This window comes from Ambystoma mexicanum, chromosome 11 (genome assembly GCF_040938575.1).
Source record: "Ambystoma mexicanum isolate Mex_15411 chromosome 11, UKY_AmexF1_1, whole genome shotgun sequence".
Classification (NCBI taxonomy): domain Eukaryota; kingdom Metazoa; phylum Chordata; class Amphibia; order Caudata; family Ambystomatidae; genus Ambystoma; species Ambystoma mexicanum.
Genome location: NC_090934.1, coordinates 1331293279 through 1331318362, shown reverse-complemented (window position 1 = coordinate 1331318362; position 25084 = coordinate 1331293279). Strand labels below are relative to the sequence as shown.

General features: G+C 45.6%; 1 long non-coding RNA gene across 1 annotated transcript in view; it reads right to left on the bottom strand.

Moving 5' to 3' along the window:
• Window positions 1–316: 316 nt before the first annotated feature.
• Window positions 317–25084, bottom strand: part of LOC138504393 (uncharacterized) — a 57915-nt gene continuing 33147 nt past the window's right edge. The window contains exon 2 of the long non-coding RNA XR_011279836.1: window positions 317–3189. This is a non-coding gene — a long non-coding RNA (uncharacterized lncRNA). The remainder of the gene's footprint in view (window positions 3190–25084) is intronic.

Genomic DNA, 25084 nt, shown 5'->3' with positions numbered 1-25084 from the left:
AGGGTTATTCCTGTGGGAAGTGTGGACACCTGGCCCAATTCTGCACACAAAACATCAAAGAAGAACCGAAGGTGATTGGGCGTCTCCAAAACATCGCAAGCAGGAAGGACAACCAGACTTGGTGGACGAAAAACAACAACCCGAATATCTCTGTATTTCCTGAGGAGGAAGAAGGAGCAGAACCCAGATAGCAGACGCTATGCACTACTGGAGAAACTAGTTGGATGTGTCCAAGATCAGCATTCTAAAGGTGTCATCATCATCCAGCCATTCAACCACAGATAAAGGGAGTCCACAGGAATGAATTACAACGATATAACAACATTTATTTATTAATACAAAATAATGTGATTTAATCATGAGCAAATCCAAGAAAAAAAATTAATCAAAGCAGGAAGACAAGAAAACACTTTTCAACCGTACTGACGATGAATCAATACAGTCAACCATACCCATACTTTCAACAGCCATACATAATCACAATTTCTTCATGCTTTATTCCAAAAACCAAAAAGAAAAACTGTTCTAAAACATGGGACAATGACAGATTTTATTTGCACATGTGGACCAAAATGGAGAGAAAATATGTTTTCATATTTCCATTTTCTGGCTGCTTTAAAAAAAAAGACCGGTTTCAACTGAAAGTAATTAACCACGTCTTCATCAGGAAAACACAGTTAACCATGGAAATGTGCAGCCACCATCTCCAAAACGAGGTATAGGTTGTTGTTTATTATTTTTATATATCACAAAGCATTTGAGAATGTGCACCTTGGAGAAGATTAGACCGATGATCAAGGAAGGTCACAGTTCCAATTTAGCTTTTTAAAAGAACACTGGAGCCACAATGCTCTTATTACCAGGAATGCGGAGCCGACTCGATTTTCATAACACTGTGGCAGGAGACATGCTGCTCCCTATGTGAATCAGCTGGTGGACATGCATCTTCTGATGAACTCATTTGGCCAGGCTCCCTAATACATGCTCAACTCCTGTCATCTGAATGCACTTACAAAGATTAGACGGAAGTCCAAGTATTGCACAAATAGATCACTATGCCAATGATTGTAATCCTGGGGCTCCCAGAGGAGGTTCTGTTGGGTACAGATTTCCCAGTGTTAAACCTTTGTCTCCAGGAGGTCCTAAGGAAAAACAAACCTTGACATCAGGGAAGCAAGTTTTCTAGTGGCCACGACAAAGAGGACGACTTAGGAGAAAAGGTGGAGATGTGTCAAGCAACCTGCCCTTGTCTCAAGTGGATAGGAACCCCTCTCAACCCAGTGTGGGATGTCTACCAGAGTGGACGTCAGTCCTCCCTCACAGGGGGGAGGTGATAGTGGACAGGGCCCCATTTCCTGTCCCCTCCACAAGTACCTGTTTATAGATACGTCCAGAACCAACTTGCATCACCCCATACTTCTTCAAGAAAGTGCTGTCCAAGTGTTATCTTTTTATCTAGAGCCACAAGTGAGGAAATAGTAGTACAGAAGACAAACCCCAGTACAGCAACCCATCAGAGCCCATTGCAACTTTCCTGCAGTTGTATGAGCTGATGGACAGCATGGAGAGAGAGCACCAGAGAAAGAAGAACCAGAGATTGTACACAGATTCTCCAGATGCCGCCCACTGCTCTGAACCACAGCTACACATAGCCGCCTAACCACAGCAACCTACCTAGATCATCAGGGACAAGAGAGCAGGTAACTCCCACTTACCTTGGGAGTCACTGCACTAAGGCTCGCAACGCAAACTCAGACACTTTACATCGTAGGCCACCATTCTTAAATTGCTGCGGCAGAGCACAGAGAACAGGGGTGGGGGTTACACACACTATTTGTAACCTGCACCGATTGTAACCCTTCCCTGAGGGTGAAGACAAGGCCTGGTCTGGTTCAGTAATTCAATGGCAGAAGGAAGGGTAGGATAAGAGGGGAAATGGGAAACGGGAAGTTGTTGGTTATTCAGGTAAGGTCATAAGAAGAAGAGATGGCACACCAAGAGACCAGCAGGAGGAAGGACGGTAGATTGAAGCATGGAGATGGTTTGTGGAAAAGATGAGCTATTGAGTGGTGATAGCAAGTGGTACTGAGTGGCGAGTGTGCGTGCAAGGTCCATGACTAAGAGTGTTAGAGGGAGTGTAGGGAGTGAGTGGAAAGTGATTGTGAGCGTGAAAGCAGTGTAACTGGGAAGAAGGTGGAGAGAAGTGGTAGTAATGTGGAGGAGTAGTAGTAGTGTGGAGGAGGGAATAGTAGTGTGGAGGAGGGACTAATAAGACTGAAGGGTGGAGGCAGGTGAGAGAGATCGAACGGACAGAGGAGGAAGACAAAGAGGAATGAAGGGGAGACATTGGGTGGAGTAGGAGGCAAGATAGTAGAATGAGTCAAGGGAGAGTGATAGGAAGAGACTGGGAGAGGACATCAGAGTGTGAGCGTATGAAGACAGTGTGGAGCTTGAGAGTCTGTAAGGCACATCCCTATAGTAACCCTTAGGACTAAACTCAGTGATAGTGCAGGGCCTGTCTAGGAGGTCCCTGAGGGAGCTTAGACAGATAGGCCATTTGCCTTTAGGCTCTCCTTCATATCCAAGACAGAACTTAGACAGTAGGAAGAAACCAGCAGCATATACTAACATGGGAATCAGGTATGCCTGGTTTAGGGGGAAATTGGTACATTTAGATGAGAGAAAGAAGGGGACGGACCTATCGTCCTGATAAAAAAAATCATAATAATGTTCTGTGAGCCATCTGTGACATATGTTTGTCTACCTTGTTTCCAGCATAATTTGCCTCCGTGCGGATGTGCAGCCTGAGTGCTTTCTACCATTGTCAGGGAATTTACCGGCGGCTCCAATTTGCGCTTCATGATAGGGATCACGTGTCCACTCACAGAGGCCCACTTCATGCGTGGAGCCTTGAACTGTGCTGAAAGGAGTACACAGTCATTGATGCACGCCTAATCTCTGCAAACGTCTTTCTGAGAGTGGTCTTCATCCGTTTTCCTTTCTTAGGCAGCCAGCAAACCCATCTGTTAATGACACTAAATCATGGATGCAACTGTCACAAGTCTGGGGGTCCCCTTCTTACCAGCTCCAGGGGTCACAGCACCGAGTTGGTGTCTCCACTGGGCCTCAGATCTCCCAGTATCCCTCGGTGGTTAACAACCTTGTGACAAGTATCCCATTACTTTTCACCTGTACAAAGAAAATAACACAAAGTTCTAATGAAAGGCACAGGCAGATTATTCATAAAGTAAACAATACCTTTCTTATGACATTAGTTTGCTAGAAATGAGTTTCAGAAGCGCAAGAGATGTGGATAACATTCTCCTTAGGAGCAGCACATGCAATGCAAAGGGTCATGCTTTCAGAGAAGTGTTTGTGCCTTTCAGCACAGGTCGATGCACATTAGTGTGTCATTGACTACTTTCTAATAGCCGCTGCTAAAGTCATGTCAAACATAACCCGTATCTCTTGATTGTAGCTAGGAATAAGGCATTCTGCATTGATACAATCATTTTGCATTTCTCCAGATTCAGTATTTAATAAAATACACTATGATCCCCCTTAGCACCCCGCATTCAAGCATTGGGATCCATTCTCAACCACCCCTAATAGCACCAGCATTTAGGATGAATCCACTTAAACAAGCTTTTTCAAAAACACCACAAGTAAAGGGAATAGGAGTCTTTCTATGGCTAGTCGCTTCACGTACAAAGTGGCAGGCATAAACCCTTCTCTTGGAAACATGGAGCAGGCCCTTCTTCACTCCAACTGTTGCCAAGACCTTTTTACTCTTGACACCACTGCCCAACTGGACTGTGATGTGCCGGGTCAGACCCCCCCCTCCCCTTTATTACATGCCCCTTCATATCTGGCAAGTTATAGCAGCAAAGAATATTGGGCAATCCATTCTCTGATAAAAAGTCCAGTGGGTCTCGCATCCCGGTCCTGCAGAAATCCCTAACTTCCGATTCCTCTGTGCCGTCTGGAAATCCCACCATTCCCATCAAGGATGCTCTCTGGTGGTTTCCATGGCACACAACCTATGCTTTAATGCTTCATATTCCTTAAATTAAGGTCAATTCAATTTATTTTAATTTACTATTCGCTTTATTTCAGCTGTGCACCATAAAAGCAGATCAAGCACACACAACAATAAAAATGATAAAACCACTTTTCATACAATTTCGCTAAATAAAGAGAACAAAGTAATCAGGGGAGGTCTCAGTTGCTCAATACATCGTGAACACCTTCACTCTTCACTGGTCAGGGTTGGAGAGTGTCAGGGATCAACATTTCTAGAACTATGACATGCATCCAGCTGATCTCTAACAGTTTTTGAAGAAACGTTCCCTTGTTTCAATTCGGCAAATAAGAACATCGATATTGCATTAAGAATATTGACGACATGCATAGTTTCATGACAGTAGAGCTTCTCTCGTGGAATTAGTCGTCTGCAAGATTAATAATGGCTTCAACCATCTGACTCTCTGTTTTTTGCACAATGGGCAGAAGAAGATAAAATACACTTCGTCTTCAACTAGGGTGGGGCATACTGGTCAATATGGGTAGTCCCTTTCCCCAGTGTCTTGTACATTTTGCAAGTGGGAGGATAGACAGTTGAGGTTTTGTGAGAAACATTTCTTCCTTATCCCTGCTGGATAGTCGAGTGAAGACATGTCAGCGTCTGTCAACTCCTTGAACTGGAAAGCATCAGGAAGGCAATTGAGGAGCAGGGTCTGGGAGTGAAAGGGCTCTTTCCTGTAAAAGGTGAAGCGGTGAGCGGAATGAGGCCTTTATTTGGGGGGCTGATGAGGAGACCAGAAGACTATTAGACTCACTGGCCAGGGTTACACAGACCTCTCAGGGGCTGGTAGAGAGTGTGGCAGAATCAAAGGCAAATTAGGCTCCAGAAGGGATACAAGGGGCTCCTGCGGAGGCATACGTGGGCCTGGTGACTAGCATGCAAGGATTGTCATGGTCATGTCTTTTTAGGGGCTCTGTTTATTGTTGGATTGTTGGGGACTTGGGGTGTGAGGCACTGGGGTTTACCTCTATTGCGGTTGTCAACTGGGTGACAGGGACCAATAACCAGGCCAAGATGGAAATGTACGCTAAACTATTTTCTTTTATATAAAGAATGCAACACAGGACGACTAAAACAACAAACTGGCCCTCCAATGTAAATCAGGGCACTCTTGAGTCTTGTGAAACCTTAGGATAGCATCAGGTGGACTTGCAATGTAGTCCCAGTTCAAATTTTAAGGGGTTCCTACAGTCTTTATTCACCTTCTCCATGAAAGGACTTCCCTTTAGTCGGGGTGAAGGGTTTCCTGCACCTGTCTTCTCTGTGCCTCTCAAGTTTCCCCACTCCTGGGTTATTAGTCTCAGGTTTAAGTGGTTTCGGTGTGCTACTACTCTGTGCCTTTTGGTTTTACTGATACCTAAATACTACTTGGGATTGGCTCATTCCTTCTCTTGGCTGGTCCTTTCTCCGACTGAGTCTGCCTGTTCCTGCATTTCTGTCTCTCTGGGGTAAGGAAACCCAGACACATATCTTCAGGCAGCTGTTGTAGGGAGTCCCCACTGGGCCCCACCTCTGAGAATGACTTCCAGTTCTGATGTGGGACTTCCCCTGACTATTCCCTCCCACTGAGTGATCCTCACTCTGGTTCTCACATCCTGGCCCTGCCCTTGGGCTGGAAACTCCGTTGTTCTCAACTGTGTGACAATGGAGGCCTATTGTGATGACTGACTCCTTGTTTTCCTCTTCTGCAAGTGGCTTCCCCTTATATCATACTTTTGAGTATATGTATTTTATTTATTTATTTGCATAGCGCTTAAACCCGTGGGCGTCAAAGCACTGTGACCTGAGACAAGTGCCGAAACTAGAAGCAAGTATAAAGGAACAATGCAAGTGTTTCTGTGAGACCATTCGCAGAACCGCATGTTCTTGTGCTGGATAAGCACTGGACTCCAGCTGAGCTCCCGATCCAGGCTTTCAGACCACTTCTGGCCCCAAGATTTTCCGGTTCTGTAGTTCTGGGCCGTAGTAGTGTGTGTGTGCCAGATGAGCAGGCAATGCGAGGTGGAGGTGCACGATATCCTGCCTCTAGGGGCAGTATTGCAGAGCAGAGTGGGTCTTCCAACATTCCAAGATGGTGAGTGAAGATTTGGAAGAAGCTGAAGGCCAGTGGCAGGCTAAGCTTAGGTCTCCTCTAATATATGCCTCCTATTTTGTTTGTGTGTTGACAGTTATGAGAAATGCACTAACAGAATCCACAATATTATCAACCCGCATTGTATAATATTACGTCATCAATACATACCCCGCCTCGTTATTGCAATTATTGGCGTACCAGAAAGCGAACCTGTTTCGCGTTTAGTCTAGCCTTGAGACGTCAGCGGCGGAAGTTCCCGCGACATAACACCGGATTGTCTGTTGTGCTTGTTTTTTGAAAAACCTACATGAACATTGTCCTCCTTTCAGAGCCCCCCAGAATGATGCAAAAGAAGCAATTTCTCATTATTGACAAAATGTAATGTCATAATGTCATGGCCTTTCTGGTCATCATCTTTGTAAGTCAGCCATGACATTACCACGTTTTATAATGAGAACAAATGGCCATAAGGTTTGCATGTCATTTTCGTTGGCTATTTTAGATTTCTGAATTGAGCACGTGAAGAAGAAAAAAATGGCATTAAGTGCCGTTCCACTAATACAAAGCTGTGCTTGCTAATGCGCTACTGGACGGGCCGAAGTGATGCATTTTACAAGGTCAATAAAGTGTCACCAACCGTAAAAGCGATCTAAAACAAGTCATTTATTAGAAATTCATGTCAAATGTTGAAATGTGCACCACAGAGGCAGGGATCGCATTATTATATTGTGCACGAATTAAAAACGGATGAATATTTAGTATGTAATAACGTTTAACAACAGTTTCTAATGAGTATATCACTATTGTTTAAAGTACACATCACTGCTGGCTCTGACGTTACTCTCCACGCACTGAGTGATTCTCCAGTGTACCGGGGCCATCCCAGGCGCCTGTGTCTACAGTGAGCTGCTGAGAGCTCAATGACCCCTTTTCAGTGTGTCTGTTAATGTGTATCGTGTAATCGTGTATAGCGCTTGTCTATCACGCAATCGAGGAGTCACTGGCTCCCTTCATTGTTGGAAGGCATCCAAGATGTGCCAGGCACAGGAAAAGGAAATCATGTTGGTCCCTGGTGGATCCTAACGTCAGGGTTCTTGTTTGCTGGAAGGCAAGCTGGTTAGTTTTGAACCCTGGGAACAGAGGTGTTGCTGGGGTGTGGGGGGTGGAGGGGTGGGGCTGAGGGGACTATAGACCCGGGTCTTTTGGTTGTAGCCCCGGATAGAAGCTCAGGGGTTACAACCCAAAAGGCTAGTCCCAAAATTTGCATAGCCCCGGAACTTTTCCAAACCTAGCAACACCCCTGCCTGGGAATCTGCGGGCGTGTATGGATATGGGATAGTTGCAAGGTCAGACATTATAGTGAACTGCATATTTACAATTCCATTTACAAGGCTCTGCGACATGACCACCTAAAGGAACTCAAAGAGAGCCAACACTAGGTGTCCAACTTGTCTGGGAGGGACAAACCAGCTAGGGTGGAAACTTCAGGTTTTGTGAAGGGCAGGACCAAATCAAGAGTGCTCTGAGTTTATTGAAGCAAGAATTCTCTTTCCCTGCTGAAAAGATTTCAACCAGCCTCCCACAAAGAACAGCTATGAAACACTGCATCTGACATACCATTGCCCAATTGAGGACCTGAGTCTTAAGCCCCTTGACAAAAGAGACTATTTACAGCTAATGAAAGATTAGCATCTGAGGCAGGCGTGGCCAATGAGGTTACTCCGAACCTGGGCTGAATCGAACGATCTTAGCCCGGGTTTGCAGCAAGCTGCACACTGCTCACACCTGCCCTCCAGCTTCCCATTGGCCCCCCACCATTTTATGTCCACTCCTCTATCTTGCCACCTCCCAGCCGGTCTCCTCTCCCTCCCACTTAACGGTCTGTTTCGAGGGAAGCACTGGGCCACTCTTCAGCTGCTTCGAGGGCCGCCGTGTAAATGGAAGAGGGTATCCACATGATGCCCCGCCTTCCATTTCCATGGCAACCATGTTGGGTCAATATTTGTACCATTGGTATCTTGTAGGGATTTGGTATTATCCTGCATCCTAATGGAACCTTTGGTCAGTGTATTGATTGACAATGGAGTGTTAAGGGTTAGAATGTTTATGTGTGACTGGGGTTCTATTTGGTCAGTTGGGAGATGTAAGCCTACCTGGGAGGATGCAGGTGTATGTTGCCCTGAACCCAGATGTACCTGACATTATATGACCATCATAATGTACTGGAACTAAATAAAGAAGTTACTGGAACTTCACCTGAGGTCATGGTCATCTGTGGGGAACAAGGAGTTCTACATTGGCGACGAGGATGCTGGCTGTGCTGGGGGGACAGCATTGAAGATGGCACATACACCTCCCCCCAACCCAAGAAGAAGTCCTCCCAGGTAGGGCGAGCGCTTAAAACTGTAGGCGCAGAAGGGCCCAGCGCATGGAGCTCAGGGGCAGAAAGTAAGGGGCTGCGCCAGAGCCAGGGGCCAGCTGGCCTGTCACTAGAAGGACAGGTCAGGGAAAGAGGAAAGCAAGAGACTGAGGAGGGGCTGAGGGCCCAGAGACTGATTGCTTAAGGGGTCTGGGACCACTAGCTGCAGCATGGAGGGCTTGGTGCCCATGGCAGTAGCAATTTGAAGAGGCCTGGGGTCTAGTTACGCCTGGAAATTATGAGGAAGCCATGCTGGGCAGCTGAGGGATATAGCCAAGGCAGTAGCAACAGGAGAGGCTTGGAGCCTAAGCTCCGCCTGGAAATTAAGCAATGAGGAGGCATGCTGTGCAACTGAGGACTATAAGCCCAAGGCAGTAGCAACAGGAGAGGCTTGGAGCCTAAGCTGCGCCGGGAAAAGAAACAATGAGGAGTGATGTTGTACAGCTTGAGGCCTGGAGTTGGGGCAGCAGCAATAGAAGAGGTTGGGAACCTAAGCTGCGCCTATATGTTAAATAGAAGATTGGTGGCGAAGGTGAAAAGCGCCTGGAGCAGAGGAGGGTCCAGGGGGGCCATTCCAGCGTTTGAGGGGACTTGGAGCCCATACCTGCACCTAAGAGACTTGTAGCCCGTGGCTGCACCTTAGGGGCTTAGAGCCCATGTGCAGAGATGAAAGAATATTGCCCAAGACAACATGTGTAGTGCCTGGAGGGGCAAGGGCCCATTTGCAGCAGCGCTAAGGAGGTGCATGTAGGAGCTATCACTTATATGAGGTGATGAGGATCTTTGAGGGCATGTTGTCAGTAGTTCCTGAGGGGCTTGGAGCCTACTTAAGAACTGAGAGATGCGGTAGGAGGCAAAGGGAGTACAATTTTTATAGCAGGCGGCTGGCAGAAATGAAAAGCAGCATTATGAACATACCAGGAAAGGAACGCTTTGGGAGGTGATATTTACAAAAGGAAGTGTGGCAGATGGATTGATAAATCCATTTCTGTTGTGGGCGGCTGCATTTCCGCCCGTTGGAATTTTTTTCAAAAAGCTTAAGTTGTGAATGATCTTAATTGCCGGAATGAATAACAGAGGTACTTTTAAGTTAAGAGATGATGCTTTCACGAGCATAAGTAAAGGAAGCAATTTGGTCTTGCCTTCATTGAATTGGTTAAGTAGTTATAATTAGTTATTGATTCAGAATCTGTTGTCATGTGAGGCCTGAATGGCATTTGGACAGTGTGAGTGCATGAGAGCGTGAACCTGTATGTTGTCAGGTGTAGTTTCTTGTGGGATAGGTTGTCCTGTAATAGGGGTACTTCATGGAAGTTGTTGAAGCTTAAGAGCAGAGAACAAAGTTTATAGTTTTTAGATTGGATTTAGGTCTCAAGGGTGCTTGTAATTAGTCAACCAAGGGATTAAGTGATCCAAATGTGAGGTTTTATTAAGTAGGTTAAAATTGCATATTAGTAGAAAGAGATTGAGATATGCGTAGTAATAGTGTTTTCTGAAATGCTATTTGGTATTTATGTTGTAGGTACATTGGTATGAGAGGTATCTTGCAAGTGGTAGTAAGCATGTTTGATAGGTGTGCACGGGGTGTGTAAAAGTCGTGGCCTCTGTTACCTCTGTCAACAAATACTTGGTAATGTTATGATGCAAAGGCAAAAAATTGTGGTACGGTCATGTTTAACTAACACGCTTTTCTGTCATGATCTCTGCTTCCAAAAGGACAGGGTTTTCCCAACTCCCTTGGAAGCAGATCCATAACCCAGGTTCTGAGTGCCAGCCAGTCCCAATTGGGACCTTTTGGACCCAGTCCTGGCGCCAGTGGCACCAGGCTCATAAATATGCCCAGTCAGCGGCGGGCTCATAATGCTTGGGTGGACTTACCTGCAGCAGACCATGCTGCTTACAGTTGAGCCTCTGATCCTCTTTTGTTTGGAACTACTTTTCCTGTTGGGTGGGGCAGGAGCCACTCCCTAGGTGCAGAACACTGGAACTCTTCTGGAAAGCAGGAACTCTTTTCTTACCTAGGCGTGGCTGTGGAAGGAGACACCTAAGCACTACAGGAGGCTATTTAAACCACACCCGATGGATGAATCTTGCTTTGCGTTATTCTGCATCCTCTGCAGCAGAACGCTCATCGTGTCTTCTGCATCTGATCCTGGGCCTAAGGAAAAAGGCTTACCATCCTGAATCCAGTCTTCAGCAACACCTATAAAGACAAGAAAGAACAGGTTAGCATTACGGTCTTCAGTGACAGCTCTTCACTTACCTGGTCCATCGGCTGTCACCAACGCCTCGCGCTGCATTCCGGCATCTGAAAGACAAAGGCTTACCTACTCTTCGTGCGCTCCGGAGGTCTTCACACTGCATTCCGGCATCTGAAAGACAAAAGCTTACCAACTCTTCGCACGCTCCAGAGGCCTTCGGCGCTGCATCCCGCATCTGAAAGACAAAACAAGGTGCGTTTAAAGACATTGGGTAACTTTAATACTCACGTGCCATTACTCCTTTCCACATCTAACCCAGTGGGTATTCTGGCACCGTGCAGCCGCTCCGAACTTGTACCTGCAAAATAAAAAGACAGTTAGAGCGCATCGTGAAGCAGGCAACAAGCGCTTACTTACGTGCTTCCAGGCGCTTCTATTCATCACACGGGTTCCATCTTCAACTCACTTCAGCCCGTCATCCGCCATCGCGGGAACCCTGCAAAACAAGAGACATCATTACTAAAGACTTTAAAGACATTAGAATTACTCGAAACTTACCGTTCGTGCAGTAAACGACGGACAGCAGTCCTCTGAAGTCAAGAGGCCTGCTCCCCTTATCCAGTGAAGAAACTGGTTACAGCACCCTGCCCCGAGGCAGATGGAGAGCACGGCGTTCACTTACCTAAGGTGAGAGCGTTAACCTTTGGGGTTCTACCGGAGAAGAGAAAGGGAAGAAGAGAGAGACATTCAATAACCCAGTTCATTAATCCCATATTGTCTATCTGCAGACATCTTACCCTTCGAGTCAGACATACAGTGCACAGAGGTCCAGCCCAAAGAGCCAGCTGTGTGTTACACATCACCTTTGAAGATACGGTATACGCCCAGTCAAGACCGGCGCCTCTACGGGAATCAGGTGAGCGTTACAGAACGCAAAGCCTACCACAAAACTCCCGTCCAGGCGCTATGGAAACCTCGGATACCGACCAGCTAGCCCAGTTACTTGGGGAACTAAGGGCAGAAGTGCATGCAGCCCATCAGGAACCGAACGCTCTAAGAAGGGAACTGATTATTTCCAAGGAGCGAACAGATGATCTCGCTAGACAATTGCTACAGTCACAAGCCGGACAGACCCCGTTACCCGCATCTGGGGGAAATCGTCCTTCTACATCCTCTATGAATCCAGTGCAGATCAACCTACCTGGGAATGTACCTCTGGCTCCGCCCAAACGATTTTCTGGTGACCCAAAGAGGTTTGCAGTATTTATCAATCAGTGCCGGTTGCATTTCTTATGCCGGCCAGCAGCCTTTCCAACTGATCAAGCTAAAGTAGCTTTCGTGCTTTCATACCTTAGTGGCAATGCGGCAGACTGGTCGATCCCTCTAGTAAATCAAGATGATCCGGTCCTCCATGATTTTCAAGCTTTTCAGCTCAGTATGGAAAAACTGTTCACAAGACATTCACAGGGGCAGGCCTTGGACAATGAGCTTCTTTCGTTGCGACAAGGTAATCAAGACCTTTTGGCTTATATTGCGTCTTTCAACAGACTCATAGTGGAAACTCAATGGCCTGAGGACAAAAGGATTACGCTGTTTTATAGAGGTCTACGTGGAGAGCTCAAAGATGTGTTAGCCCAAGTAGTGAATCCCCCACAAGATTGTTCGGACTATATAGAATTAGTCGTTCAAATAGATCACAGACTGCAGAACAGGAAGGCCGATCGTTCCAAGTTTGATGCACGAGTATTTTCCAAACCGCCAACTCCTTCCAAAGGAGTAGACTCCGGGGAACCCATGCAAATAGCGGGTCTGAAAGGTCCTCTAACACAAAAGGAGTGGGAAAGGAGAAAACAGTTGCAATTATGCCTCTATTGCGGAAACTCAGGGCACTTTCTTCGAGACTGTCCGGTGAAACCTGCCAAGAAGGCAGTAGAAGCTGCAGTTACCAAAGTTACAAACTCTGAGCAGGGAAACGACCTCGCCCGACAAGAATAGAGGTCCTCTTGCCGAGTGTAAAAACCAGTTCCGTGACCTCGCATTTCGTGATACCTATGGTCCTCATTAGCCCTGATAATCCGGATCGATTACATGCAATTGAAGCTTACGTCGACAGCGGTGCCATCGGCAATTATGTGGATCATGAAATGGTTTTGAGGATGAATCTAACTCTTTGTCCCAAGGCTGTAAAGGACGTCATTACTACGGTGGATGGTACGGAGATAGCCTCCGGGCCAGTAACGCATACCACTCAAGAAGTGACGCTAGTAAGTCAAGATGGACACCATGAGAAGATCGTGTTCGATGTGATCAAGGCCCCTCAGTTTCAGATTATTCTAGGAATACCTTGGTTAGAGAAACACAATCCTCTGATCGATTGGCGAGCAAGAACGGTCCAGTTTTCAGAATGTGTCTCTACTTGTCACCCTCCACCTGGTGTTGCACTGGCAGCAATTTCTTCAGAGACTCCCCAGTTACCTCCCAAATACCTAGAATACCAAGATGTTTTCCGGAAGGATCAGGCTAACTCTCTACCTCCTCATAGGTCTTATGACTGCCAGATAGACCTGATACCTGGATCTACTCCTCCTTGTAGTAGAATTTATGCCCTCACCGAGCCTGTGAACCTTCACCTTCGACAATACCTGGATCAATACCTGGCAAATGGGTTTATTCGTCCTTCCAAGTCCCCTGCTTCTTCAGCTTTGTTCTTCGTTCCAAAAAAGGAAGGAGACCTTAGAACTTGTATAGATTATCGCTCCCTGAACCAGATCACCGTTAAGAATAGATATCCGTTACCTTTGATCCCTGAACTCCTGGACCAAGTCAGAAAAGCATGCATATATACAAAGCTGGATCTTAGAGGAGCTTACCACTTGGTACGAGTAAAAGAGGGCGATGAATGGAAGACGGCCTTCCGCACCAAGTATGGGCTATTTGAATATCAGGTCATGCCCTTCGGACTTTGCAATGCCCCGGCCGCCTTTCAATATTTTATGAACGATGTCCTCAGAGAGCTCATAGATGTGTGTGTTGTTGTTTACATTGACGACATCCTCGTTTATTCTTCATCGGAATCTGAACATCGGAAACACGTGAAAATGGTCCTCGAAAGATTGCGTCAACACAAACTTTTCGCTAAGTTGGAAAAATGTGTTTTCAACGTGACTGAAGTTGAATTCTTGGGATTCATATTATCACCTGGCGGAGTGCGTATGGATTCAATGAAGGTCGATGCAGTTCTCAAATGGCCATCACCATCCTCCGTAAAAGGTGTGCAAAGCATGTTAGGCTTCGCTAACTTTTACCACAGGTTTATCCCCGAATTCTTTCGAATAGTCCAGCCCATCACTGCCTTGTTAAAGAAAAACAAACGTTTTGAATGGTCTACCGAGGCGGAACAAGCTTTCCACGATTTGAAGACTAAATTTATCTCTGCACCAATCTTAAAAAACCCTCGCCCCGAACTCCCCTACATCGTGGAAACTGATGCTTCAAGCCTTGCCATGGGGGCAGTTCTATCACAAAAGGACCCGGTAACCAATCAGTTGCATCCCGTGGCATTTTGGTTCCGCAAATTCTCGCCTCCTGAAATCAATTACACGATTACTGACAAGGAACATCTGGCTATCAAGTCTGCCTTTAAGGCTTGGCGGCATTATCTGCTGGGGGCCCGACACACCGTTACTGTGATTACGGATCACCGAAACCTGCAATATTTGAAAAACGCAAAAGCCCAATCCTCTAGACAACTCCGTTGGGCATTATTCTTTGCCGAGTTTGACTTCATAATTACCTATCGACCTGGTACAAAAATCGGTAAAGCTGATGCCCTTTCTCGGATGGGAGTGGAAGAACACTTGATCAACCCTAAACCTGTACCAATCATTCCCGAACAAAGAATTCTGGGTGTAATCGCCACACAATCCATAGAGGAAGTTAAGGATAAAGCCAGGCAACTTGTAACTCTAGCAGACATACAGAATTGGCATCTGCAGGGAAAGGACTTTGCAGTAAAGGGCAACTTATTGTATTTCCAAGAACGATTATACCTACCCAGCACAGATTTACAGAAAAAAGTAATCTCTTGTTATCACGATTCTTTAATGGAAGGACATCCCGGTATGGCCAAGACCTCAGAAAAGATCAAGCGCTACTTCTGGTGGCCGTCTTGGAAAAAAGATATCAGAGACTTTATAATGTCCTGTGGAGTATGCGCCCAAAACAAGAGTCAAAAGGAAAGACCAGCAGGCCTCTTACGCCCTATTGACATCCCACCTCGCCCTTGGCATACGCTTTCTATGGACTTCATCACCGATCTACCTCCATGCTCCGGATACAATACGATTCTAGTAATCGTGGTCTTATTCTCCAAGATGGCGCATTTCATTCCGCTCAAAGGCTTGCCAACAGCAGCAACTCTGGCCCGAGAATTTCTCGAAAACATCGTCCGACTGCACGGTTTTCCTTCGGTTCTAATTTCGGATCCAGGTAGTCAATTTATTTCTCATTTTTGGCGAAGTTGCTGTCGGTCGGCTCAAATTGATGTGAGACTATCGACCAGTCACCACCCTCAGACCGACGGACAAACCGAGAGGACCAATCAAACTCTGGAACAGTATTTACGCTGCATGCTGCAACAAACTGAAAAAACTTGGAAAGACATCCTTTGGATAGCCGAATATGCCTACAATAACTCTGTCCATTCGGGAACTGGGAAAACCCCGTTTTTTCTTTTGTACAGCAGTCACCCTCGAACCTCGGAGTTGGATCCCCTCCAAGATCTTGAAACACCAGCAGTAGACTACCTGCATTCTACAATCACCCAAGCCTTTAAGGAAGCTGTTTCTCACCTTCAAAGGGCTAAAGAACAATACAAGAAAGGAACAGATCAACATCGGAAGGAAGCCCGTCAATATCAAGTAGGGGATCAAGTCTGGTTATCCACCAAATATCTACCTCTAAAAGGGCCACGCACATTCAACCCAAGATACCTTGGTCCCTATTCCATCACTACCATAGTAAACCCAGTAGCAGTCAAGTTGGACTTGCCCCCGCACATGAAGATACATCCGGTCTTCCACGTCTCTCTATTAAAACCCGTGCAACCTCAAACCCGACTGACTAAATCTCCAAAACCTATCCTAGTTGATGGAGAACTCGAGTTTGAAGTCAAAAGCATTCTGGACTCCAAGATCTCCAAATCTAAACTATTTTACCTAATTGACTGGAAAGGCTACGGCCCCCAAGAGAGATCCTGGGAACCTGCTGAATATGTCCACGCTCCTCGCCTAATCAAAAGATTTCACTGAACATTTCCTGACAAGCCAAAACCCCTGGAGAAGCCCGGTTTGGGAGGGGCCTTGAGGGGGGATACTGTCATGATCTCTGCTTCCAAAAGGTCAGGGTTTTCCCAACACCCTTGGAAGCAGATCCATAACCCAGGTTCCGAGTGCCAACCAGTCCCAATTGGGACCTTTTGGACCCAGTCCTGGCGCCAGTGGCACCAGGCTCATAAATATGCCCAGTCCCGGCGCTGGAAGCGCCGGGCTCATAATGCTTGGGTGGACTTACCTGCAGCAGACCATGCTGCTTACTTGCCTGCCAGTTGAGCCTCTGATCCTCTTCTGTTTGGAACTACTTTTCCTGTTGGGTGGGGCAGGAGCCACTCCCTAGGTGCAGAACACTGGAACTCTTCTGGAAAGCAGGAACTCTTTTCTTACCTAGGCGTGGCTGTGGAAGGAGACACCTAAGCACTACAGGAGGCTATTTAAACCACACCCGATGGATGAATCTTGCTTTGCGTTATTCTGCATCCTCTGCAGCAGAACGCTCATCGTGTCTTCTGCATCTGATCCTGGGCCTAAGGAAAAAGGCTTACCATCCTGAATCCAGTCTTCAGCAACACCTATAAAGACAAGACAGGTTAGCATTACGGTCTTCAGTGACAGCTCTTCACTTACCTGGTCCATCGGCTGTCACCAACGCCTCGCGCTGCATTCCGGCATCTGAAAGACAAAGGCTTACCTACTCTTCGTGCGCTCCGGAGGTCTTCACACTGCATTCCGGCATCTGAAAGACAAAAGCTTACCAACTCTTCGCACGGTCCAGAGGCCTTTGGCGCTGCATCCCGCATCTGAAAGACAAAACAAGGTGCGTTTAAAGACATTGGGGAACTTTAATACTCACGTGCCATTACTCCTTTCCACATCTAACCCAGTGGGTATTCCGGCACCCTGCAGCCGCTCCGAACTTGTACCTGCAAAATAAAAAGACAGTTAGAGCGCATCGTGAAGCAGGCAACAAGCGCTTACTTACGTGCTTCCAGGCGCTTCTATTCATCACACGGGTTCCATCTTCAACTCACTTCAGCCCGTCATCCGCCATCGCCGGAACCCTGCAAAACAAGAGACATCATTACTAAAGACTTTAAAGACATTAGAATTACTCGAAACTTACCGTTTGTGCAGTAAACGACGGACAGCAGTCCTCTGAAGTCAAGAGGCCTGCTCCCCTTATCCAGTGAAGAAACTGGTTACAGCACCCTGCCCCGAGGCAGATGGAGAGCACGGCGTTCACTTACCTAAGGTGAGAGCGTTAACCTTTGGGGTTCTACCGGAGAAGAGAATGGGAAGAAGAGAGAGACATTCAATAACCCAGTTCATTAATCCCATATTTTCTATCTGCAGACATCTTACCCTTCGAGTCAGACATACAGTGCACAGAGGACCAGCCCAAAGAGCCAGCCGTGTGTTACACATCACCTTTGAAGATATGGTATACGCCCAGTCAAGACCGGCACCTCTACGGGAATCAGGTGAGCGTTACATTTTCCTTTCACAGATGGATATTTAATGAAATATAGGTTGCATTGACAACATTGCTAGAGTTTGGTATGTGGAATCTGAAGTATAGTTATGTGCACTAATGTTTTATTTCCACAGGTGGGACTTTTGTAATGCAGATGTATTAAGACCTTATTTAATGCTAAAGTTTAGAGTGCTAAGTGTCAAACAAAGTTTTTTGTTTGGTTGTTTGGTTTAGAAACCATTCAGAGTTTCATGATGATACAGCAAAGACTATAGTAGAGTCATTGATGTTGGTATGATGCTGGTGTGAATGAAGTGTGGTTTTTCCTAATAGGAGCTGTATTGTATTTAGGAATACTTTCAACATGGGCAATTTAGGGGTAATGGTGTCACAAGAAGTGAAGTAGTTACCCGGGTATCTGGGATACTCAGTCTAGTTGGAGGTGGTGTGTATTTAGGTACATACCGGTTTACATTGTTGGGTGTGAGGGAGATGTGTGTGTGTTCTTTTGTGGGACGATGAAGTCAAGCTTAGGAAGAGAGGTATGGGTGCCTCTATTTGTAAAAGTTTTGGTACGGATGTTTGAGCAGTTGGGTGCCTTTTCCTCGCTTGGTAGAAAGAGGAAGGGGCATTGATTGTAATTGTGTCCCACGGCTGGGTGGACTATTTTGGAATATGTAATGAGACTAGCAGAATGTTCTCAGTTAGGAGTGATGAGGCAAGTGCATTGAACGGGGGGTTGTTTGTGTGCGTGTTGTTATTAGCCATTATGGTTAAGTTATCTACTTGTGTTTTTATGTCCCTAAGGAAGGGAGATATGTAGGGATTTGGTATTATCCTGCATCCTAATGGAACCTTTGGTCAGTGTATTGATTGACAATGGAGTGTTAAGGGTTAGAATGTTTATGTGTGACTGGGGTTCTATTTGGTCAGTTGGGAGGTGTAAGCCTACCTGGGAGGATGCAGGTGTATGTTGCCCTGAACCCAGATGTACCTGACATTATATGACCATCATAATGTACTGGAACTAAATAAAGAAGTTACTGGAACTTCACCTGAGGTCATGGTCATCTGTGGGGAACAAGGAGTTCGACATATCTGCACCCTGGTTAATACACTTAGGGTGCTAATAGCAATAATCAGCTCGCCTCCCCGAAAGCCTCACAAGATGGTAACAGTGCCATTACCCAGCATTAAGGCCCTTTCAAAGTTATGTTTGACCAAACTTATTTTCCTAAGGCCTAGCTTTACGTAAACATTTTTGGTCACTCACTAACTAATATCAATAAGATATTACACCTTACACATGCAATTCAGCAAAGTCCAACATCTGCATAATTAATGAGGAAGCAGAGTTAGAAAAAATATCAACTTCCTCCAAACAGGTCAGACAAACCATATACCTAGACAGCATTCGATGCTGAGTCAGAAAGCACAATCTATACTCACCTCGCATGTCAGGGGCAATGGAAAATCACATTAATAGCATTCATCATACATGGTTGAGTCCATGTCCAAATCTCAACACGTGACACATTTTTGCCATCTGCCAATTGAAGCACAGTGCAAAGAGAAATGTTTCAAGCTTGTATAATATTCCTTGAAATATTCCTGATTCAAGACATTTTTTAACTATTTGAAAAACACCAGGAGGTTCCATCAGGACGCACTGAGCCCTGCACCCGAGCAAGTTAGAGTGAGGTTTGAGACAATGCTCAGCCTGCCAACTAACATACTAAGGACAGTGAACTGATTGCTTTCCAGTCTTCAGCAGCCCTTTCTCTCAACCTACATTTCCTGCCTCCTACAACCCTTAGCACTCTGTTTATGCTAATGAGTGGAATCTCCGTACTGCCCTCTCCACTCTTCTGCCAATTTCCAGAGAGAGAGATTGGCAGCCTTAAATTGAGAAAGGGAAATGGCAGCTCTCTGCACAGGCCAGTTGTAGGTGTGTGGTGGCGGTCGGGGGAGACATGTTAGTTTCCCTTGTTAGGCCTTTGGATGCTTTGAAATGTCTTCTAATTTTTTTATATGCATTTTCATGACTTGTTAGGCCAGGTTATGCCTTGCTTTATGTGTGTAGCTTGATTTTATTGTGTCTATTGTGTAAGCAATGGACGCTGAAAAGACTAATACGTAACCATAGCAGAGAACAAAACAGGATTAATCTTGCAACCAAAAATAATTTTGTTTTATATTTAGAATCTTGGTCAGAGACAACGACTATACCTCAACACCAAATTGCATTTCCTGAATACAGAATAATTAGATGCTATTTATTGTTCAAGTTTAACATGTGTGACACCCTAGAAATCATAGGAGCGAAATTGGGAATTTCGAAAAACGTTAAGATACTGTAGACTTTGTGGATCAATGGCTATTGCATCTGCAAAACATACTGTATGCTATTGTGAAAACTTGAACTCTTTGCGCACAAAATACCCACTGGCTTATGATAACTCCAGGAACAATAGAAATATAATGGATATATATATGGGAATTATTCTTGCAAGATAATGACATGAACCTGATTTTTTATATGATGACATTTTATGAAGTTGTTTTAGCAATTCTAAAATAATGATCTACTTGCATTCTGTTTTAATTGATATTGATTTTATAGACTGATATCATGTTTAACTTTATAAGTATGTTGTTTATTGGAATGTATGTATAATGTTGGTATATGCAAAGCCTTTGTTGGTTATGTGTGTATTTTACAAATAGGTAAATAAATAAATAAGCAGATCACCATTCCACGTCTGCCCTATATTATACTGATTCCAGGCGACACACTGTGATCCTGTTTATGTATGTCCCATTGTACGTTTGCCCCTCTGAGGGTTTACTCCCTAGTGTGTCACTATGATGTAACCCCATGGTGCTCAGTGCAATTTGCACCCTTATATGTGTTGCCATCTGATGCCCAACATAATTCACAGAACTGGCTCCAGGATGTCTCACCTTGGCATTGTAGCATGCTGAGTTAGTCCTAGGGTTCTCACATGGACTTTGCCCTTTCTGGAATTCCGACTCTGGACTCACCTTGGGAATAAAGTCCCCTGCTCTCTACTTGGTACCAACTGCTGCATGTTGCCTCGGTCTTCCACTACTCACATGTTACCCCATTCTCACAAAGGAGCAGTCACTGCATGTTGTCCATTACCAGAGATACCAGGCCATTCCAGAGGGCCTCACACAATCTCTTCATGAGTACCTTACTCACTACACCGGATTGATGCTCCAAGTTGCCCACCCGGCCCTCCAGTAACCTACCTTTTTTAACCTTCACAACTTCTCTACTTAAACACACTACACATATACCAACTAAGCCACTCAAAAGCAGCAATTGAAAAACCCTCCCAAGAGACATCCAACAACAGAATCCTGCACCTCTACAATGTACTTGCAAACCATAGTAGTTGCCAATGAATGCTAAAACCATGGGAACACCTGACTAGCCTCCGGGCACAAATGTCTCTAAGATCGCAACATGGGACACCTAGAAACAGGGAGGCCTACAGAGCTCAGGGTACATCCAGCATACACATATCAGTACACATTTCAGCACAATAACGTTTTCACTCTCTCCCTCCACAACCAACCCCAAATACTTTCTTTGTGATCCACAAGAGCACCTGGGGATCAGGTAAATGACAGCAGTTGATGGTACAACATTCCAAATATAAGTATACATTATGGAATGCTCAGTCTCTATGGAACAAAATGTTCTTTATCACTGACTACTTTAACGCCAACTCTCCTCCCCTAGACCTTCCTGCTATCACTGAAACCTGGATTTCTCCATCTGACACTGTCACTCTGGTGGCACTACACAACCTCCAAACTATCCTTGATTCATTCTCCTCGACTGTCTGGCAGAGGTGGAGGCACTGGGTACCTACTCTCTTCCCACCTCAATGCCTCACAAATCTCCAATGCGTCATCCTCTCCTACCTCTTTTGAATTTGCGCGCCTCTCTCTGTTCACATCAACTTTATCTACTGCCCTCCTGGTCCCACTGGACCATTATTTGATGATCTGGGGCAACTCCTTGATTCTCTTTCCACTAAACATCACCTCGTTCTCTTAGGTGACTTTAACATTCTCTCTCCAATCGCTTCTCAGAAATCTGAACTTCAGTCTTTTCTCAGTGACCATGCTCTCCGCTCTATCCATAACCTACCTATTCATCTCAACCACTCTCTCGGCCACTACACCATCAATATCTGATCACTGTTTCCACCACCATCTCCTTTCAACCCTCTAACCTTTCCTCACCACTTGCTTCACCTATTGCTAAAAGGAAATGTAAACCTTCTGCCATTCCCCTTCACTCTCCTCCTTCACACCCAATGTCTCTTCCATCAACACTGCTTTTTCCAACTTCCAATCCCTACTATATGACTCATTCTCCTCTCACTTCTCGCTGCTTGCTTTCACCCCCATGTCTCAGCACCTTCAACCAAAGGTTACCCTATTCATACGCTCTCCTTGCATAGACATGCATTGGCTGCTGTGCAAATGGAGGCGTACCGGTTTGCATGAGGACCTGCAGCTCTAGCTCACTGCCCTGAACTCTCTCAGTTCCATTCTTGATAGATGGAAACAAGGGAATTCTACCTAATCCTCATTGACTCTCACTTCAACTATTCTCGCCAGCTAGAAGGCACCCTAAACTCACTCCTCCTAAGTCTGTGACTATGAACTCAACTCTCATAGCAATGACCTAGCTAAATACTTTGCTGCAAAAATGTCCTACTCTACCATCATCATCTACCTCCATCTCCCACTTTAGTCCCACTACTACTGACAAAGTGCTATCTCGTCTGATGAAGGTTAACCCCTCTTGTGCCCCCATCAGACCCTGCTGCTTCTTTAGTGGCCTCTCACCAGCTGAACTCTTCAACCTGTCCTTCAACTCTGCTTGCCTTCCCTCTGTTTTCAAAACAGCCACAGTCATCCCTCTCCTAAAAATGCAAGGGGCTGACCCGAACCTACCAGATACTTTTTTCCTTGTGTCTCTCCTTCCGCACTAGTCTACAGTGCTTGAAAGGGTTGTGTTTAACTGTCTTCCCAATTTCTTAGATATCCACAACCTTTGAGACCCCCTACAAGCAGGTTTCCGCTCCTGTCACTCCACGGAAACTGCTCTCATGAATGTGTCCAACTTCATCGCCTCTGCTAAGCACTCCAACTTATCCTCTATCCTAACTCTCCTTGACCTGTCTGCTGCATTTCACACTGTTGATCACTCTGATCTCCTTAATACTCTCTTTCTTCTTGAGATTCACGATCAAGCCCTTGCCTGGATTGAATCCTACCTTGCACCTCGCTAATTTTCTGTCTCCTGGAGCAACATCGCCTCTCAACTCATTCCTCTAGCAGTTGGTGTTCAAGAAGCGTCTGTCTTGGGTCTGCTCCTCTCTACACTCTACACCGCTGCTCTTGGGGCACTAATCTCCTCCTTTGGGGTCTCGTACCAACTCTTCACAGACAACACTCAAATCTTCTTTTCCTGATTTCTTCTCTGATCTCTCTATCAACATTTCTAACTTCCTTTATGCCATACAGAACTCAGTGGTCAGAATTCTCCTCAAACTCTCATGAAGGGACCACACCACACCAGCGCTAAAGATGATACATTGGCTGCCAGTCAAAAACAAATCACATTCAAAACAATGTGCATAACACACAGGGAAATCCACGGCCAATGAGCAGAATTCTTACAAAAGAAAATCACCATTTAACAGCCGACCAGAATACTCAGATCCAGAAATGACATCTGCCTGGAACCTAATCCTTACACAAGGAAAACACTTGGTGGATCAGCATTCTCTTGCCTAAACGGCAAATTTTGGAACTCCCTTCCGAAAGAAATACAAAACATGAAGGACCATCTAAAATTCAGAAAACTCCTGAAAAACCGGCTCTTCAACTCAGGACCAGATGAACACGAAAGAGCAACACTCACACCCCACGGAATGAACACACAAATGGCAAGATGTGGGACTAGACCAGACCTCAACAAAGTGCAGGGAAGTAGAGAGACCTCCGAATGGGAGGGAGACCCATATGCACCCATTCCCATAGAGGGCCCTACTGGACACATTGGAGAGAGATAGGAACGTCCTAAATTGAACGGTATTGCACCAAAAGCTGATAAATAAAAAGCTGAATGTGCATTTAGTGCGCATTTGGCTCAGTAAAAAATACGTAGCCCATGATGCCGAACAAGGGGAGAAGGGGTTAAATGGGTTTCCCCTGCATACATTAAATGTAAAGCGGGGGAAAAAAGGGGACATTCGGAAAAGCTTGAGTTACAAAATATGACCAAGTCTGCTCTGCTATTTTTTAACTCAAGCGTTTCGGAATGCGATCTTTCGGCGTAGATCCAGTTGAACCACAGACAGAGGAATTAGAATAGAAGGGGAAAGAGTGGTGACCGAACAGATAAACCACAGGTTCCAGGGAGCTCAAGAGCACAGAGAAGCAGTCCCTCCACCCTCAAGGGGCACAGGGAGGCAATGGTGGCTGCACACCAGGATATATTAGGGGACAAAGCAGTGTAGACATCCATTAGTCTGAACACCATGGGGGGGGAGTGGAGGAGTCATCAACACTAAATAGCCTTGCTAACAACCCACAACTCTGCAGGAATATAAGAGGGAGGCCCCCCTAGCACACCACAATGCACTACACTAGCAGTGACAGGTGCGCACAGGTGGTCAAAACTGTGGGATACAATAAAGCACTACCACTAACCCACCCCACTAAAAAACTCATCCGTCTGCTTACACCTCTCAAACTCTAAACAGAACACAACCAGACCTATACAGCACAACAAACCACATGCACTTTACGACACCACAACAACAAAACAAATCACACATAGACTCGGACAACAGCACATTACAACTACTGACTGAACAATTCACATCTAGGCTCAGCGAACGGTGTAAACTGAACTGAAACTGCCAACAGCACATCACAGCTCTATTGCACTTTTTTGCCGTTCAGCCCTACTAACTTAACTTACCCTGTTGCTTTTCAAATCTGTCAGAGCGCCAGGGGTCCACTCAGGTAGTGATAATGCACGTTATAAATATCCTTTAACATAACATAACATTAAATATTGGATGTCTTCGCACTCTCTGATATTAAACTTTACCAAAACAGAGGTGCGCTTCTTTCCTGCCAACAGCTCTCTCTCATCTCTTCCTCTGCCTATTCAGTTCCCACCTGACACTTTCCCCTACTCTTCTTTAGGTAGAAACCTCGACATCATCTATTACCCTTCTCACACCTTCTCGACTTTCATCTCCAAAATTGTAACAGCAGCTTGCCTCAACCTCCTAACCATCCTTTCAATACCACCAAGCATCTCTTTACCACTCTCGTCTTCTCTAAACTGGACTGCATTGCCAGCACTCTATTTGGTATCCCCAACTATGCATTCTGTCCTCTCGACAAGAACATTAACTTCACTACCGGGTTTC